Below are 14,036 nucleotides of genomic sequence, written 5' to 3'. Positions count from 1 at the left end.
ATGGGGTGCTCCCAGGGCTTGATCCTGCAAAATTGACCGACTCTGTAGCCAAAAGGCGAAGAAATCAGCACACCGATACGAGGAAGACGAGAACAAAGTCAGAATCGAGAGAAAAATTCCTATTCTCGGTTGAGAATCCAAATTCTCGGTAGAGAATTATGGGCCGCGACCGAGAATCCAAATTCTCGGTCGTGACACGCTAAAGTCCAGCGCCTCTCTCCTTCGTTTCGAAGACCAAAAACTTCTCTCTCATTCTCAGCCGAGAATTAATTATTCTCGGTAAGATCAACAGCCTTTACAGCATTACATCCACATGTTTAAAATCTAAGAAACGCATTCATTCGGGTGGATAGAAACGTCTCTTCGCAAAGGATACGATTCTTCACAATGGACACGACCTTTCAAACACGACTCTTCAACATCTATAAATAAAGAGTTGATTGAGAGTTGAAATAATGAAGGAGAGTTAGATTTGTAAGATTAGTGCAGAGTTTATGCAGAAACTCTGACTCAGAAATGAGTCAGAGATTAGAGTTCGATTTTGTAAAAGGCATCTTGCCGTACACAAGTTGTTTATCAAATAATTACAAATACAGTAGCATTTAGATTTAGATTAAGATTTGTTCATATTAGTTTACATTTTGGTAGTAGAAGGAACCTTCTCTATTCCGGAGATTCAGCGAGAAGATTAAGTAGAGGATTTGACCCAGGAGCCTGACAAACTCTAATCGAAATTTAAGGGGAGGATTGACAACCCTTTCTGTCTTGAAAGTCGACGAAAGCTTACCATGCTTCTTTTTCTCTGTAAACTTGTATCAAATTCATACTTCATCTAATAAAGTTTATTCAATTCAATAGATTTTTATGTAGCACTTCTGTAATTGACCCGAAGTGAGTTCTGGTGTTTTCATTAAAACGTAGTTGAATTCAAAATCTTTACAAGGAAACTTTGTTGAACACTTAGGCAAATTGATATCTTAGGTAAAAGTATTAATTTGGTTAAGGAAGCAATCTAAACCAGTTAGGAGGATTGTTGCGTTCAAGGCCTTTTAATTGAAGGAGTTTACGTTATTACATTTGTATAATTGTTTACAAAGTTTAAATTTGTTTGCTTTGCTTAATGCAAACGAATACATTTATTCCCTTTTCTAAAGCACTAAACGTTTCTGTCTTGTAAATTCATACTCAAAACAAAATTGATTTCTAACATTCTACATACTCTAATTTAATTCTTATTCTATCAATTTCAAAACCAAATCCAATTAAACGATTTTCCATATTATAAACCTTGAAAGTTAATCAAACTGAATTAAAATAAGTTTTCGTTAAAAAACGTTCCCTGTGGGATCGATATCTTTTTATTACTATAAGAGAAATCATGCACTTGCGGAAATCGCTCAACAAGTCTTTGAGTATAAATTTACAAGACAGAAACGTTTAGTGCTTTAGAAAAGGGAATAAATGTATTCGTTTGCATTAAGTAAAGAAAACAACTTTAAACTTTGTAAACAATTAGATAAATGTAATAACGTAAACTCCTTCAATTAAAAGGCCTTGAACGCAACGATCCTCCTCTAGCTCAAGGTGGCGACAAGCAACATCGAAGGTTTGAATTGCTTCGGTGTGGGTTAGGTGCACCTTCATGTGCTCCCAACTGTTTGGCAAAGAGCGGATAACAGCTTGCACTTTCTGCTCATTGGTCAACTGATGACATGCTTCATTCAGCTCACTGATCATGTTGGACATTTCTCTTAAATGCCTTTTCATTGTATGATCAGGCCTCTTCTTGTAAGTGTCAAACTTAATTGTCAATGAGCGGAACCTAGTCAGAGACACACCTCCGAATTTCTCCTTCAAGGCATCCTATAGGCCATTGGCTGACTCAATCTTACAGAATTGCCTAGTGAACTCATCATCCATGGCATTCAGTATGATGATGCAGGCAATGTGAAAACGCGAAAAAACAAAAAAATGCAAAAAAAAAAAACCAATAACGTGAATAACATGAAAACGAGACAAAATGCAAAATATAAAAATATGAACAAACGTGAAAACAAGAAAACTTGAAAAACACGAAAAAATGTAAAAACAAAATGCCAAAAACAGGAAAATATGAAAAAACGTTATAAATGCATTTTTCATATTTTTGTGTTTTTAACATTAAAAATGTTTTTCATTTTTTTCACATTTTCGTATTTTCCACTTTGTGTTTTCACGTTTTCGTGTTTTTAACAAATTTTAACGTTTTTTGGCTTTTTTTTACGTTTTTCTGTTTTAATATTTTTTCAGGTTTTCATGTATTCCACATCTTCGCCACCGACATCTTACGTTTTTTGGCTTTTTTTTACGTTTTTCTGTTTGCAGTATAATATGATCCTTCATCAACTATATCCTGTTGGTCAATTCCTTATATCCATGGAACGTGTCAAGGTTACATAAAATGAAAAGTCTGTTTTACTTGTACAAGTTGAATTCACTCTAAAAGATAAGTTAAGTGAAATATCCATTTCTACTCTTAACTCTATCGCCTTGTAAAGATTTCAGTTAATTCACCACAAGCGGCCATTTGGATATATCTCCCATTTATCGGGAGTGACGAATGCTCAATCTGACATTAACTATTCTGCAATCACTTTATGTGATACCCAACCCTGCTCTCACACACCCCAGGCTCCCACCTGTAGCGGATCGTGCTCGCACAGAATCAAAGCATCATACTCCACAATCTAGAATCACTAATTAACGAATGTTTGAGTCTGAGGATTAGTTATACCTACTAATACAAATGAGATGAACAGTTGACACATTAGATAAATCAATCCATGATGTTATCTCAGTCGGGTCCCAATCTTAATGAACTCCTTCACCAGATCCATGCAACTGTCTAGATATCTAAATATCTAAAGCTTGTGAGACCAGCTTTTTGTCTCGACAGAAAACACTATTACATGCAAGTGTCAACAGTAATATGTCAACCCCTATAACATATTACTTGACTTGGGTTGATTTTAAGTCTATTGGTGTATTATAAAGTATAGTCTCACTTCATGCTTGTATGAACACTTTATAACTATTTAAATAAACTTAGAATTACTTTCTTTATGAAAGATTTGTGCCTTTATATAGTTACATTTTAAAGCTATATATCTGATTAAACAAATGATTAAATAAACAATTTATTCATTAATATTTATATCCTAAAATAATTGTCTTTAGGATACTAAACTCCAACACCTCCACCATTTTTTGGTATCTCACTTTGATTTAGAGGCTCAATAGCCGTTTTCACCACTAGAATATGTATTGAAATGGAGAGGCATGAATATGTATACATCTTATTGATCATACTTCTCATTATAAAGTGCTGGGGTTTTCATATTTGAATCATCCACACCTTCAATAAGAACCCAAAAACTAGGAGGTTACATGCTTATAAGTAATCTATACAAAGCTTGATATACTCATAGTTTTATCACTCCAATCCCAAATTTTCAATTCTAATTGTATATCCCAAATCATAAATTAATCGAAAATAGAATAATATTAATCAACTTAAATCCATAAACTTATCTTCAACTTCATGAACTCCAATAAGATCAACAATAAATATGGTAGTCGAAATCAGAAAACAAAATCGATTTATGAATCAATGATGAAAATCAAAGGAAAATCGAAATATCTTATCATATTTCTTACAGAAGATGTTAACAAGAAGGAGATGTATTTATTATAGAGATATGAATTTTGTATCAATCAAAAAAATTAGATTAATCATATCATAAAGAAGGATATGGATTTAGTATCTATGAGAAAGATGGATACACTAAATGTTAGAAATTTGGGATCACAAAATATAAAATAAGGACGTGATTGATCACTGTCCTTAAGGAAATATTAGCCTCCACTATAAATTGCTATTGGGTTTCTGACTAAGTTTCCTCTAGGATTTTTCTAACATGAAATTAATGATAACAATTCCATTAATTTCCCTATGAACGTATTTGAAATAATTAAAACAGTAAGTGAAAAGGTATGAGGGATTGATGATATTTATAACCAAAAAGTTGATTGTCAAACAGTTATAAAACTGTTTTATCTTTATCCAAAATACAGATGTCTCCAGACAATACAAATCTCTACACAATACAGATGTCTCTGGACAATACAAATGTCTCTAGACAATATAAAATACAGATTTCCTTCTTATTCTTTCCATATGGAATTCCCACAACACCAATATTAAAGACTAATATACAACACTAAATCGTAAAGAACCAGAAACATGAAAGCAACAAGATGTAGAGAAGAAGAAGGATTTTATTATGGTGAGAGAAACCTTCTTAAAAAAATGAAAAAAGATTTATCATGTAGAGAGAAATATGTCTTTGGGTAACCTGAGAATCTATTGGTAACATGCTATAACAGGTCATTTAATCAGAATTTATTAGTCTCCATTTATGGGTAGTCCCCATAGAGAATATGTTGTTTTATATTTTCCCTCATATAGAAATATTATTATTAAAAAATAATTGAACCAACTTTGCTCATGAGGATGTTCATGAACATTATAATCGAACTTGCTCATGAGCTTGTTCATGAATCTATAATCAAGCCTGCTTGTGAGTTTTCGAGCCGAGCTTCACCGTATTCAAGCTCGACTCGTTTATAAATCGAACCCATCACGGACATGTTTTTCTCCATCTGTACTTATATTTTCATTTACCACACCTGAATTTGTAAATTTGAATTTATCGCACACTTAAATTTATGAATTATCGACCTCTCTCCATCAAACATTTAAGTGGGGAAGACAATTGTTTTTTCACCACCAAAATGATTTATAATTTGAAAGAAAAAAAAAATTAAAAATAATATTTTACTGCTAATCTTATAATGGAGAAACATCAATCTAATAATTAAACATCAAATAATTAAACATATTTAGATTTAATTAATTTTTTAAGGCTATTTAGACAATCTAATAATGTCAATACACAATCTAATAATAATGGTAAACATCAAATCAATTTCATGTGAATTTATTGTAATTCGACTAGTTCCACAATTTGACAATTTGAATTATATTGATTTGATTAGTTATTTTCATAAATTCAAATGACTAAAATTCATATGCTGATTTTTTAATTAATTTCACTTCTCGTTTTTTCAGTTTGTGTTCGATTTCTATGACGTGTATTTTTTCTGAGTAACCCGAAAGGTACGAAAAAGTTAGAGCTTATTGAATTTCATTTGTGTCATTTTGATTTCGACATATCTAATATTTGCATCACGTATATTTGAAATTCCTTTTTGAACTTCTTTGCACATGCTCGAGTAATAGATCCATCCGGTAAACGTATTCGCTCCATGTGAGACTGGATTTTTAAATCCGGATTATATCAAGTATGATCTCCAATCCAAATGTTGAGAATTATACAAGGCTTAATACATCATTTGCCCTCTAAACTTGTTTAAAAAACTTGATTGATCCCTGAACTTTCAAAGTGTCCGCGTAAAATATAATCAATTAATCATTCAGTTGCAAAAAAAAAGTAACTTAAATGCGGAAAATATATTAAACACGTCTTAAAAAAAAGTAAAACGACCGAGCTCGAGGTATGCGGTTCTAATATTAGAGAAAATAAGATTTACAGCTGAGCAAGTAAGCATTGCAAACACATATTTTTCATGTAGCTTTGTTTTTTTACAGCCGAATGATGAATTGATTAAATTTTACGTATGTTCAAAGAGCTAACTAAACATTAATGTATTTTCCTTTCAACAATTCTCTCCATCAAATCAAACATTTAAGTGGGGAAGAAAATGGTATTTTCATGACCAAAATGATTTATAATTTGAAAAAAAAAAGTACAAAGAATATTTTAGCGCTAAACTTATAATGGAGAAACAGCATCTTTAGATTTAATTCAATTTTTAAGGCTATTTTAGACCACAACATAATGAATTAAACTACAATTTTTGAGGAAAAAATAAAACGTTACAGAGGGGTTTGATTTCTTTCGAAAGTAATGAAAAATCTGATATGCTAATTGCAGTTTAATCCAATTCTCATTGATTTTCAACTTTTGGGAAAAAGTAATTAATACCCACAAAACACAAACTTAAAAACCGCAAACCAACAGTATTAATTGAAAGAGAAACCATCTCATCAACCTCGAACCGAGACCAATGAAAATCGTTTTGAATCCCACTACATGCACATGATTGATCAAAAGTATTATTTCAGTAGTACTCTAAAATTTTATCCTCGAACCAATGAACCAATTAATCTTCCGATTTCGAAATTAGTTTGTACAGGCGGCAACTGATGGAGCTTGAGGAAAGCATCCATTATAACATTCAGTTTTCTTGTAGCATCCCTTATATTCATCCGATCTTCAGGCAATTCTTCCGAGCATCCAACTCCAATTCTAAGAACTGATTCAATAAATTTCATCAGCACATTATTATCTTTGTTTGTTCTCATCATGTTGACAGGAATAACAGTATCCTGATCATCCTCCTCTTCGTTCATTATATTTTCTGTTGTGATAAGCTTTGGGTCCAGGATTTCCATAACTCTTCTTCCTTCTGTAAGCTTAGTTTGAACAAAATTATGGAGATTCATCCCATCTGTGAACATTTGATCAGTTGGTCTCTTTCCTGTGAACATCTCCAGCAAAATAATTCCAAAGCTGTACACATCTCCACCTGTTGTTGCTTCGCTGCTCATCCCGTATTCTGCAAAACATACATTTAAAATGACTCGAAATGACACAAGGATTTAAAATTATTATTATATCCTCTCATGTTTTTACCGTAAACCAAGTTGAAAGGATACGAATTTTACCCGGTGGCATATAACCTATTGTTCCTTTTATTCCGATTGAGCTCGTCTGACCTTCAGATGGATTATTGCTAGTTTGGGAAAGTAGCCTTGCCAATCCAAAATCTCCGACATGAGCTGTCATATCATCATCAAGAAGAATATTGCTCGGTTTCAAGTCACAATGAATGACTGGTATTTCACAGTTATCGTGAAGATAGTGCAATGCTGATGATACATCAATTGCTATTTGGAGTCTCTGAAGAAAGCTCAAGTTCAAGGTCAAGGATTGATGCAACCATTTCTCCAAACTCCCATTTGCCATGAAATCATAGACTAGAGCTTTGAAATCATTGCCTTTGAAATCAATGCTGGAGCAGTACGTCAAGATCTTAACCAAATTACGATGCTTGATGTCTTTCAATGCTCTGCACTCAGCAATAAAGCTCTTGGAAGCTCCATGCTGTTGAAGGTTGAGTACCTTTACAGCAACTATCCTCCTGTCTTTCTCATCAAGGCTTCCTTTATACACTGACCCGAAACTTCCTTGTCCGATTAAGTTGTCCAAAGAGAAACCTTCAGTTGCTTGCAAGAGTTCCCTATATGAAATTCGGGGAAGTTTATCTACAACGAAAGGCGGGGAGGAAGATGGATTTTTTTTCGACTTCTGCTGATAAAAAAGACAAAAGGATGCTATTGCCACGAAAAGCACAATCGAAGCGATGGTTGTGGGAACGATTATGATCAAGGGAGACCTTTTATGTTTGTGTTCAACAGGGCATGCTGGCAATTTCAACTCTGGGATACCCCCACAAAGATTTGGATTTCCAACAACAAAAAATGCACTTCCATTGCTAAACACACCTTTTTGGGGTACTTCGCCTGCAAGATTATTAAAAGACAGATCCAAATATTGGAGAAAGGGAAGCTTCTCCAACTCTTTGGGAATACCTCTTGACAAGTTGTTTCTTGACAGATCTACAACTTTGATGCCTCGAAGCGACGCCAAGGATGAAGGACTGGATCCTTGGAAAAGGTTTCCCTGCATGTATAGGATTTCTAGGCTCAAACATTCACCTAGTGCATTTGGAATTTCACCTGACAGTTTATTGTTAGCAACATCAAGTGCGGAAAGACTTTTCAGGTGTCCAATTTCTGGGGTTAACATACCAGACAACGAGTTTTATGACAGGTTAAGAATGTAAGAAAGGAAGGGTAGATCAAGGATTTGTTGGGGTACCATGCCGGTAAACTTATTTTCTGCAAGATCCAGAACTTGCAAATTTTGGAAGAGAACACTGGTATTATTACTAGATGGTATATTCCCGGACAATCTGTTTCTCCCCAACCAAAGTTCCGACAAACGAGTGATGTTACCTAAGGATTCTGGAATTTCTCCGGACAGTAAGTTGGTGTGTAAAACCAACTTTTGCAGGTTCTTAAGTTGGCCTAAAGAAGTGGGGATGCTACCTGAAAACAGGTTTGCTTCCATCCCTAAGCTGTACAAATTGGCAAGATTACCAACATCCATTGGCACTCTACCAGATATGTAATTACCTCCTAATCCTAGACTATAAAGACTAGACAGATTAACTATGTTCACAGGTAAAACACCGCTAAAATTATTATAACCTATATATAGTTTTTCCAGATTGCTGCAGTTTGACAATGATGTTATGAAATCCAAATCTCCACCCAGAAAATTTATTTCCAACGAAAGCCGTTGAAGTTTGTTCAGATCTCCAACATTCCTTGGAACTTATCCTGCTAGAGAGTTGTCTGAGATACTAAACAGTTGAAGCTGAGAGGCATTCGTCAAAGAAACAGGAATAGTTCCGGAAAATCGGTTCATACCGATTTCAAGAATCTATAAATTAGGAAGGGTTAGGCCTATATATGGTAGTAGAGATCCATGTAATTGGTTGTGAGCACAAGAAATTGTTGTGAGAGACGAAATATTATAAAGGGTAGAAGGAATAATGCCCATCAGATTATTGCTTGCCATTGAGAGCTGAATTAAGCCTGTGAGTTTTCCCAATTCATTTGGGATATTCCCCATAAGATCATTAAAAGCTACAAAAAGGTGTTGGAGGGACGAAACATTTCCAAGGAAAGCAGGGAAATTTCCTGTGAGATTATTAGAACCAAGAGAAAGATACACAAGCTCCTTTAAAGATCCCATCTCTACAGGAATTTTACCAACCAAAATATTGTGCAAAAAAGTTAAAGTATGAAGCTTTGAGCAGTTGCCTATGCTGCCTGGAATTTCACCTCTCAACATGTTGTTCGACAAGTTGAGATGCCTTAGTCGATAGAGAGAGCCGATTTCTCGGGGGATTTCACCATGGAATCTATTGTAAGGAAGTTTGAGGAATCTTAAGAAGGTGAGATTCCCTATATAGGGAGATATAGTTCCTAACAAACCCAGGCCTTGGAGATTTAGAGACATAACTCTTTGATGCTTCCTGCCACAGGCAATTCCTTGCCATTTACAAAACTTGATTGAATCATTTGGGATTTCAGAATGGGTCGAATGGGTCGTCCACAATTTGGGATTTCAGATTTAGGAGTGCGAGTCGATCGGTTTCATGTCCCATATTTTTGAGACATGATGAAGGATGCCAACATAGTATGAGTATGCTCACAGAAAATAGGAAAAACAGATGAAAATGATTATGAGGCCATTTTGCTATCAAGTCTAGACTAGCCATTTAATCAAGAAACTCTCAAGAAACAAAAATTCTTATTTCATTCAATAATAATCGTTCTTCTTTCTTTAGCCTAATACAGCATCCTTAAATACTTGAAATAAAAGTAATTTGGACTTAATTTGTCCTCACATAATTGAGCTTAATTAAAAAGGAAAGAAGGATGTGACAACACAACTAAAATCCACAAACAAAATAAACGCTAACCCATAACTACAACGTGTAGACTTGGAAATTTTTGGTATAGAGTCAACTGAAATGTCAATGGTTCACAAACTAAAGGCCATCCTTCAACTCCATTTTTAATGCTGTGAGGAAAATTTGAAATTTTAAGTCACTTCAGTTCAAGTTGTGTACTAGATTTAATAGCATTTTCATCACTAACTAGATATTCCAAGTTGTGATCTCAGAAGTTCAAACCTGGTTCTATCTTCTTCCCAAAATCTGAAATCTTTCAGGCTGCTCCATAAAGATCTCCTTTTCCAAATGCATTAAAAAAACAAAAACAGATTCAACATCCAATTGAAATACTTGCCAATTGAATTCTGAAGCCATATTGTGCTTGAATATGGTCCTATGAGGGGTTAAGCTTTGTCTTAAAACTCATGTTTCATTCTTCCGGTTTTGATTACATGGACCTTAATGAGCATGCAATATTTGGTCATTCACCATAAGATCTAGGTTTATTAGAATCCCAGGGTGCAGATTTGAAGCATCCTGTGGCTTAGATATAATAAGCCTACATCTAACGGTGAATGATCAAATTCACTTGGTCATTAAGGTCCATGTGAATATTAGTGATCATTCTTCTTCGTACCCCTTTCACATCCCTGTCATTTTCGTTTGCTAGTTAGAATACATATGAATGTGCAATTCCTGTTCATCATAGCCATAACAATCTCTTTATTTTACTGCTTCAATCAGCACCCAAATCAAACAAATGTGCAATTCCTATTCATCATAGCCATAACAAATCAGATTCGACATCCAACTGAAATACTTGCCAATTGAATTGTGCAGTCAAGAAGCCATCTTGTGCTTGAATATGGTCCCATCCCATGAGGTGTGTCATTCTTGTTCATCATAGCAATCTTAACCCCTATGACATCCTTGTAATTAAACTTGCGTTTTCTAGTTAGAATCCCTCTATGATGTGTTATTCTTGTTTATCATATGCATAGCAATCTGCTTATGGGACTGCTTCAATCAGCAACCAAATTAGACAAATTTCACAAATACTTTTGACATAAGCCAATTGCACAACACCACCAATGCATTAGAATAAAACCACAATTAATCACATCTCAACTCATAGAAGAACAGACAAAGTACAAACATGAAATTTCCATCCTCTGTCTCACCACATAATGAATGCAATCAAGTAGAAATTCAGTCCACAACAACCATTTAAGATTAGTAATTGCAATCAATCTTAAGAAATGGAGAGAAAAGATTCAATTGCATCAATAAAGCTACCACCAATCCTATCCTCCTTCCTCACATACACTTTACCATGACTCTCACTATACTCACTCAAACCAGCTTTTTCTCTCATCTCCCACATTCTCTCCCCGAAACTCCTGTGCACATAATACGCCTCCGCCGTAATCATCTCTTCTCCTCCGGTTTCCGCCTGAATCTGAATCGGCAGCCTCTTGTAGTGACAGGTGCTCGTTCCCTCCAACTCATCCAACCGGCGCAGTCCCCTAGTGGAAACGGAGTAAACCTCGCCCTTGACATGGTGGGCGCCGGCGACGTTGGGGAGATTGATGAGAAAAGGGATGCCGTGTGGACCTATAACGAGAGGATAGGATTGGTGGATGATGTATGTGTAGACTTGGGAGTTTTTGGTATAGAGTCAACTGAAATGTCAATGGTTCACAAACTAAAGGCATTCTTCAACTACATATTTAATGCTGTGAGGAAATTAGAAATTGCAAGTCACTTCAGTTCAAGTGGTGTACTAGATTTAGTAATTTTATTTTTTTTGATAAAAATTATTTTACTTTAAGCATTTTCTTTGTAGTTATAGAAGTTGAAGAAACTCAGAGTTCAGGCATAAAAATTGCAGAATATGGAGAGAAAAAGAGGTACAGGTATATAAAACAGAAAAAACATTGATATGCACTGATAGCGAAGTATAGCTAATACAGAAAGTATATATCACTTATTTAAGTTCTAATGCACATTACGATATTACTCATACAGCAAAGTACATATATATTATATATATATATATATATATATATATCAGCCAGAAAAGACTCAGCAACATCCAGAAACGATGCAGAAAATCTCAAAACTGTTGGGATTTTTCTTAGATATTCCAAGTTGTGATCTCAGAAGTTCAAACCTGGTTCTTGGCAATCTCTGGGAAGAAGTTTACTGGTTTACTCATTTGGGCTGCAGTGGATGTGTTTGACTGATTTCCCCTTCCTTAATTCATGGAATCTCACATTGATGTAGACTTTTATTGCTTACATATTAGCAATTGAGGCAGAAAACGAAAACTCTGCTTCAGTTGTGGACGAGGCTACAAGAGAGAACCTCATATTGAACGAAAAGAGCATAATCCAAATGTGTTTTTTGTAATAATCCAAAGGTATTTTTTTGTAATCATCCAAACACCATCAGCATATATCCCAGGGGTCATGTTTAAGACTGTAGAGAGCCACCAAAGGTTGCTCCATAAAGATCTCCTTTTTCAAGATGCATTCAAAAGGCAGATTCAACATCCAATTGAAATACTTGCCAATTGGATTCTGCAATCTGCAGTCAAGGCAAAAAGCCATCTTAAGCTTTGTCTTATAAAACCCATGTATCCAAATGTGTTTTTCGTAATCACCCAAACACCATCTGCATATATCCCAGGGGTCATGTTTAAGACTGTAGAGAGCCACCATTAACATGTACATTCTATGTTCTTCCCAAAATCCGAAATCTTTCAGGTTGCTCCATAAAGATCTCCTTTTCCAAGATGCATTAAAGGCAGATTCAACATCCAGTTGAAATACTTGCCAATTGAATTCTGCAATCTGCAGTCAAGGCAAGAAGCTTTGTCTTATAAAACCCATGTATCATTCTTCTTGATCATAGAAATCCCAACCCCTTTCACATTCCTGTCATTTTCGTTTGCTAGTTAGAATACATATGAAATGTGCAATTCCTGTTCATCATAACAATCTCCTAATTTTCCTGCTTTAATCAGCACCCAAATTAAAGAAATTTCACAAAGAAAACCACAATCTCAACCACTGTTATGACAGAAAGGATTAAAACAGCACATAGAAGATCACCCAAAGTACGAACATGAAAGGACTTATTTATTAATCTTCAATCCTATGTTTCACTACCATCTCCAATTCACATAATGAATGCAATCAAACAACCATTTAAGATTAACAATTGCAATCAATCTCAAGAAACGGAGAGAAAAGATTCAATTGCATCAATAAAGCTACCACCAATCCTTCCTCACATACTCTTTACCATGTCTCTCACTATACTCACTCAAACCAGCTTTCCCTCTCTTCTCCCACATTCTCTCCCCGAAACTCCTGTGCGCATAATACGCCTCCGCCGTCGTCAACTCTTCTCCTCCGGTTTCCACCTGTATCTGAATCGGCAGCCTCTCGTGGTGACCGGTGCTCGTTCCCTCCAACTCATCCAACCGGCGCAGTCCCCTAGTGGAAACGGAGTAAACCTCGCCCTTGACATGGTGGGCGCCGGCGACGTTGGGGAGATTGATGAGAAAAGGGATGCCGTGGGGACCTATAACGAGAGGATAGGATTGGTGGGTGATGTATGTGCCAACGAAAGTGGCGTCGTTTAGACGAATTAGGTCATGAATAAGGGTGTAATTTGGGAAATCTGTTTTGAGAGTTCCATAGGTGAATATGAAAATGTTTGGGGTTTGATGGTTAGGAGTTTGGGTATCAGGATCAGCCATGGCCAAAGAGATGTGATCAAATAAGCTTTTGATTCAATGGGAAGAAATGGAAGATGATTCAATTTTCGTCATTCCTAAAAATTACAGTCGCTTTTGTTGGATTGAGAAGTACAGATCTTTCTCTAACATACATTATTCGGTAGATTGAAGATTCGGCCTTTAGCAAACGAAATTGCAACCATACAAATAAGTTCTCATTTTTCAGCTTTGGTGGATGTTAATATCTGCATATTATTAGTTCTCATTATGAACTCAATTAATCTCATATAGGATCGAAATTTTCCAGAAAATCTCATTTGAAGGGTGTGTTCTGATTTATGTGTGCTAATTGATTTTTTTTTTTTTAGTGTTTTTATATAAAAAAAATTAAAGTTTTGTTTACTGTTTTTATAGAATTTTGGGATAAGCTGTTTTTATAGAATTTTGGGATAAGCTATCAAAATAGACGTATGGTTTTTAGAAAGTATCAATTTAAACTTTACGTACAAAATAGCACTAATATAGGTTTAACGTTTGAAATAATATATCAATTTAGGTCTAGGTAACAAATTGA

The 14,036-nt window shown here is 35.1% G+C and overlaps 1 pseudogene; it reads right to left on the bottom strand.

Moving 5' to 3' along the window:
• Nucleotides 1-6,212: 6,212 nt before the first annotated feature.
• LOC136227351 (putative receptor-like protein kinase At3g47110) lies at nt 6,213-12,996 on the bottom strand (annotated as a pseudogene).
• Nucleotides 12,997-14,036: the final 1,040 nt, after the last annotated feature.

The sequence above is a fragment of the Euphorbia lathyris genome, chromosome 4 (genome assembly GCF_963576675.1).
Source record: "Euphorbia lathyris chromosome 4, ddEupLath1.1, whole genome shotgun sequence".
Lineage (NCBI taxonomy): Eukaryota > Viridiplantae > Streptophyta > Magnoliopsida > Malpighiales > Euphorbiaceae > Euphorbia > Euphorbia lathyris.
The sequence above is the reverse complement of the archived record's forward strand: the minus strand, read 5'-3'. Positions and strand labels throughout refer to the sequence as shown.